At 31.8% G+C, this 7,031-nt stretch overlaps 1 long non-coding RNA gene across 1 annotated transcript; it reads left to right on the top strand.

The window, feature by feature from the left end:
- Positions 1-2,879: 2,879 nt before the first annotated feature.
- LOC110730383 lies at positions 2,880-6,732 on the top strand. Its single transcript, XR_002513045.1, has 4 exons — positions 2,880-4,237; positions 4,547-4,693; positions 5,701-5,818; positions 6,512-6,732. It is a non-coding gene; the product is annotated as an uncharacterized LOC110730383 (long non-coding RNA).
- The last annotated feature ends 299 nt before the right edge of the window (positions 6,733-7,031 follow it).

The raw sequence follows: 7,031 nt of genomic DNA, 5'->3' as shown, positions 1-7,031 counted from the left end.
TGGTCGAAGAGCACCATGCTCGGACTTTGTTGATCCACTGACCAGGCCAGTTTAGGAAGAGGGAAGGGTGGGCTGAAATAATAAGCGTCGTGCATACCAGGTTGTATGTGTGTCAGACAATAAAGAGTATGTTGTCATATTACCTATGTTTAAAGGAGTCGAGAAAGTATCTTGGGGTACATGCTAAGAAATAGCAATAGTTCTCTCCTCTTTACTTTGTTAATCTTATATATTCTTATTCGCATTCTTGGATAAGATTGGACCCTGGTTGAGGTAAAAAAAAAAAAAATTGCCTGTATTTTATCTCTTATATATGTGAGAAACTAGTGATAGATAGTAAGCCGGATGCAAGAAAAAAAGAACAAGTCAATGAGATTAAAAGTTTAGGACTAGAATTGTTATGTCTGCAAATGGTTCTAAAAAAGAGACCCAGCAAAACAATGGTGATTCATTAATTACTATACCTAGCGTAAACTATTTTAATTACGTCTAATCATATTAAACACATACAATTATAATAAGCATTACTATGATGATTCCTTATTATGGTATGTGTTTTGTTGTGTGTTTTGCTATTATTACAATTTGAACCTTTGCGTTTGGGTTACTTGGATTAATAATATGGTCACCTCCTTTCTTCTTCTTCCTTTTTCCTAGTCTAGGTTGGCTTGCAACACCTAACCCATTTCTAATTGTAATAATTTTCTTAGCTTAATTCTGATTTATTTACTTTTCATTAGAAATTCTTTTTAAAAATTGGCAACATGGATAGACCAGGCAAGACCATTATGATAACATAATTAAAAGAACAAGATATGCAACTGTTACTATATTTTTTTAAGAATTAGATTTATTATTATTAGAATTTAATCACTCTATTTTAGTGAAAGGTAGGAGGTCAGTGGTGATGTAAACTAAACATTCTTTCAGCAGATTTTATAAATATGTGATATGCATTCCTCTTATCTATATAGTTGTGCAAATCTCTTAACAGATTTTTTGGTGGTTTAGGTGGTGTTGTTCTCATGTAAAATAACTCCATGTACTTGTGTAGGTTGAGGTAGAAGTACTAGAAGAGTTGAAACCAAGTAAGACAAAAGCTCATGTCTTAAAGAAGAGGGAAAAGCTAGATGTAATATGTCACTGATACATGTAATTCCTTTCCAACATTAGATGGTGAAACAAAACAACTTATTTAGGCAATTTGGCTCTCCTTGTGTGTTGGTTATTTGGCTAATTTTTAGATTAAGTTAGTCAAATACTCTAATTCAATTTATGTGCCTTTGGTAGAAGGAAACTCTTTTTGGTGATCTATTTACTTAGAAAATTCCCCTCAGTTTAAAATTATTGACACGTAATTATTTAGCTATTCTATATTATAGTGACAGCTAAATCTAGATAGAGTCCTAGGTTGTAGCCTTGTAGGTTGCACCATGGTCCCAAAATGGCAAAGCACTTATGTATGAGGACCGGCAAAGTACTTCGGGCAACAAAGCATAAATTTGCTAATATCTCTTAACACATAAGAAATAATTTGTGTATGAATCAAACAAGTAGAGCTACAAGGACAAAAAACATATTTCCTAGACTTATTTTGTCGACTGTCTTTCAAATGACTAGCTACGTTATAGGCAAAATGGAGTTAAAGTTATCAGTAACATAATGGTTTTGGTTTCACTGCGAGAAAGAATTTACAATTAATTACTTCCTCCGTTTTTTTTAATTGTCACATTTCACACACTCCACTTTGACTGTGTTTTGTGCTTTGTACGTAATGAAAAATATAGTAATTTAGGATCTTGTTAGATTCTTCACAATTTATATTTTAAATTATTAACTTTTCATAATTTTTGTTTAGTGGTAATTAAAGATATTAATGGTTAAATTTGTACATTACCAAACGTGAATAAAGAAACGTGTCAACTAAAAAGAAACGGAGGAAGTATTTAGTGAATTATAAAGGGACATTATTAATGATACACTCCAGGTTTTGACTTTTATCTTTATTACACATCATTAAACTTTGTTTATCATTGGTACACCTAAACATTTCCCTAATTAACTACAGTAACTAAAGCGTTAATTAAATGTTAATTTTGATTGTTTTACCTGCTTGGTCAGAAGGTTCAGATTAAGGTGGTGGTTGATTTTGAGGTGGAGGTGGAGGTGGAGGTGGTGATTGATTTGCAGGTTGTGGTTGTTGAAGCTCTAGAGCTATTTTTTTCCTCCTATATATACTCATCATGTCAGCATTAGGGAATGTGTTAAACATCCTAATTAAACCACCATCATCATCTAATGGCCAATGTTTGCCTCTATATGCATAACCAAATATAGGGTTCAATATAACTATTGCCAAACTACGTAACCGATCTTCGAATTCTATCATTATATCCATTAGGTTGCAAGTATCAGAGTCCACTTCAATATCAACATTATGCACCTTATATTGAAATCTCAATACAACATTGTTACTCATTCTGCAAAATAGATTAAACTACCACAATTTAAGCACAACAAAACATCACATACTCAAGAACAACACATAATTAAACCTAGGTTAAACATTTAAAAAGTAACACCGCACCATGCAAACATAAACACACCCATATTGAATTATACATGTACAAAAATACAAAATTAAGCACGCAAACATGATCATATGCAAATCGAGCATAATTCAGAGCAAAATCCAACCACAATTACAACTTCAACTCATAATCCAACAAATGAAACGAAAATACATACATTAACTAAAACCTAACAATTTAAACCAAAAAACTCCAAAGTTACAAATAGAAATCAGCACTAACCTTTTACAATCCACAAAGTATCGCTAAATCTCCAGGAATTTTGCTTCACTCGAGCGTCAACTAGGGTTTTAAGGAAGAATAAGAATAGGGGAGAGAGTGAAGGAGATGAACGATCAATCTTGTACTTCCTTCGTTCTTCTTTTATCGCATCACTTACTAGTTTAGGAAGTTTCCTATTTATTGCATCAATTCCTTTTTTGGCAAATTTTTCCTTGTACAACGACTATTTTACCCTTATTAGTATAACATAATGAGCCCACTTATTATTTATAATCATAACTTAAATCAATCAACACAATTCATAATCATAATTTATAATCATAACTTAAATCAATCAATCAAAACTACATTTACAAAACAGAAAATTATCCCTTAAAAAAAAAGAAAAAGAAAAAAAAAGAAAGAAAAATAATTACCAAAACCTGGCGATATTCCCCTTATTCTTATCATCTTCATATTCTGTAAAACCATTCCCATTTACAGATCTAGGGTTTTCAAAGTGAAAAAAATCAATCCTTCCCCAAAATCGTTAACCGAATCGACCTATTAATATGAAATCCCGTGCGCCGGTAATTTATTCATGCCGATCTTTAGTGTTCTACTGAATGTTTGAGTTAAATTGAGAGGAAAACAACATTTTAATGAGATAAATTGAAAGAGATGATAATGAAAAGGACGATGATGTTCTTCTTGAAGACCAACCGGTATGTAATTTCTCAATTTGAATCTTCTTCTTTTAAAGCCTCCACGATCTATCCACCAACATCAGTTTTTCAGATTTGTTACCCATATTATCCTAAGATTTTGAATTATTTTTTTCAGATCTAGTACGTTCTGGAGTTTATATGTGACTGCGGTAAAGTTTCTGGGGTGAATTTTCTGGGGTCACTAGTACAAAATTGGGCTTAAGTAACACCCCTTGGTAACACTTTAAAAATTTCATGATTGTTTGATTTTTAGGTAACACTTTTGTAACATTGTGGTATTAGGTAACATTTTTGGTAGCACTTTAATATTATGTAACAATTTGATATTAGGTAGCACTTGGTTGTAACACTTAATTTGATATGAACAATTTTTTTTTTTTTTTCATCCAATATTTTTTTTATAGAAAATATAAAAAAAATACACCCTTCGTCTTGTCAAAAGATCGACCCTAATAACCTCACTGTTGGCTGTCTGCCAACTTTCTTCCTCCCCCAAGATTTCCTCGGCTTCCACCGCTGTCCCCATCTCGCTCCAGCTGCTCCACTATAGCCCTGTCCATTGCAGCCTCCCTCCATCGCAACTCGTGCTCCAACTTGAAGAAGTACCCAACAGCCCCGTGCTCCAAGTTAAAGGGACAACGATTGCCACCCCCAAAGACAGCAGTTGCCACCTCCTTGCCTCCATCTTCGCTTGTCAACTTTCACCTTAAAGTTAGGGTTGGGATTAGTTCTATTTCCTCTCCCTTCCATTATCAACATGAATTTGAGTAGCTAAAATTAGGGTTTCAATTCCCTCTCTCTGATCTTGTTTATGATTTCATAATTTGATGCTCAATTCGCCTATTAACATATTTAATTTCGCTATTTTTCATACTAAATTTTGCATGCATCTGAATTGGTTGAAGTAATTAGATGAGTTTGGGATTTTAGTTTTTTTGTTTTTCAGCTGATTTGTTTTGCCTTGTAATTTGATCTTTTGTTAACTATCTGACAAATTTTTTAATTTAATTATTTTCTCCTGATAAGCTTGTCGAGAATCCAAATAATTGCGAGCGAAAGAGATACAGAAATCCAAAGCAATGCCAGTTATAATTGGAGACTTGGTGTTTCACATACAAACTACTGCTGTGTGCTATTCCTGCTACTGCCCAAACCACCACTCCCGGCAAAGTGGTAAGGTTTGCTTTTTATTTTTTTTATTTTTAACTAATATTAAGCTCTAATTATATAATTGGATTTTTATTTTTCATTATCTCGATTATTTGTTACTTTTTTCTGATTATTTGTTACTTTTGTAAGAAATTTGTGATAATTGCATCAGTTGTCACATTTTCCAGGCTTTAATTTTGTGGGGTAAAGATGATTAATTGGCTAATTTTCTGCAATTTACCCATTTTTTCTAGATTTTGCTTGATTTTTGAGATTTTATGTGTTTGATTAGTTTAACTTTTACTTCAGTCTGAAACTCAGTTATACTCTGTTTATCTCTCTTTCTCATGGCTGCATAATCAGTTACCTCTAGTCAAGCTCTCAATTGTTAGGTTACATGACTAATTTAAGCAATTGGCAAGTGGATGATAATGCCAATAGGGAACCTATAGATGGTATGACAAAGAGGTGAATTAGGAGTTATATTGAAGGAGAATTAGTCCTATCATGTAATCAATATATTGATTTATATTATGAATTAGTGGGTATGTATTTTAACTAGAAACTATGATATTGTTTGAGTCATAGAGGCCATGGTTTTTAAGTTTCTATACTTTTATATTTATTTTTCTTAAGTAGTTGTACAAGGACTAGTAGTTGAGCATGATAGTCTTACTTTACCGTAAAGTGGTACTTGAGTTATGCAATGACTAAAGTTTGAATGAGTAATTAGAATATGCATTGACTTAGTGCTAGCAAGGCACGTGATTTATGATTTATCTAAATTCCACTATGTTAGTGTACTTTTCATGTTCATCTTTCTTTACAAAGAAGTGGAAATTCGAGATAAAGCATGAGATAAGTGTATATTAATCTCTATGAGTTTGTTATGAGAAAAGTAAAGGCAAGTTATGTACTACTCGTAGAAGTCTAAAATTTAATTTTTCTTGCTAGCTGAATGCATGTAATGGTAATTCTAAAGCAAACAGTCAGTGACCAACTAATGATTTCCGGCTGTGTTTATGTAAAAGGAGAATAGGTGGTCGAAAGGGAACCACCTTCTTCATTTGTTAGATCTCAAATCGCCCCTGCTAATCAACCTCACTAGCAAATTTCAGTCTCTATGAGCTAGTTTGATACGACGATTTCGTAAGTATTCCCCTATTTTCTTTCCCCTCTTTATTATTTGATTTTTTCTTCAATCTCCACATTTTATTTGTGATTCTTTATCATAAACTGTTACCCTTTGATTTTAATTGAATTTGATGTTGTTTTTATCTATATTTTGACATTTATCTTATAAACTTGTCGCATATCATTAGTGTAGTCAAACCTATTTATTTGTCAATTTGGTTTCTATTTTGGTTTAATTTTGTATGAATCTTGTCGGTAATGGCTTTCTAATTTTAAAATTCATACCTTTATTAAGGAGTACGTTAACATACCTGTAGGTTTTAAGGGGAATTATCAGTTTCAATTTTCTAGATACACCTCATTTATATAAATTGAGACCTGGAAGGTAAATTAACCAAGATAAAATTTCTAGTTAAAAACGACTTTGGAACTAATTATTGTTCAGATGAAATACAATTTTCACTAATTGGTCTTAAAAAGTAATTGAGAGTTTGAATTAACTTGTCATTGCAATCGCCAATACGCCTGCCCAAGTATTAGTATGGTTTCACTCCTGTTTTTTTATTGTATTCTACTAGTAATTAAGCAATCTTTATAGGCTTCTGTATACATTTTTTGTGTTCACTTGTTACGCCTAATTATGTCTCTATGTTTAACTTTAGTGTATATTTGATTGATTTTTAATTTTAGTTTTTTTTTATTGTGTAGATTAATTGAAGACAAAGGTACTCGTAAATCTTCAAGCAATTAGTAGAAGATTGAGAGAAACTTGATTCCATTAGTTTTATTTCCTTAGAGCTGTTGTGCAGTTTTTTTCTTTTTAATTGTATATAGTAATAGTGTAATGGAGTACTACTAAGTTTTGATTTATTTGGTTTTTTCTTGAATTTGACTTCACCTTTATCAATTAAAGATTGAATTTAGTTTTATTGATAATGAATATATCTTGTGGTGAACAGGTGAAGTACTTCATATCATTTTGTGATTTTTTAATGATAATAATAATAATAATAATAATAATAATAATAATAATAATAATAATAATAATAATAATAATAATAATAATAATAATTCCTCTTTCTGTGGTGAGCTTGTTTCGCAGAGACTGTCGAAGACCATTGTGCTAATCGATGCTGTTGCTAAGCTTGATGATTCCCAATGTGAGTTGTTACTTCTTCGTGCGTGTACTGGGGTTTCAAAACTCTACTTTTCTATGCACACTAGTCCT

This window comes from Chenopodium quinoa, unplaced genomic scaffold (assembly GCF_001683475.1).
Source record: "Chenopodium quinoa cultivar QQ74 unplaced genomic scaffold, ASM168347v1, whole genome shotgun sequence".
In the NCBI taxonomy this organism is placed as follows: Eukaryota; Viridiplantae; Streptophyta; class Magnoliopsida; order Caryophyllales; family Amaranthaceae; genus Chenopodium; species Chenopodium quinoa.
Note: the sequence above shows the minus strand (reverse complement) of the source record. Positions and strands in the feature narration are given on the sequence as shown.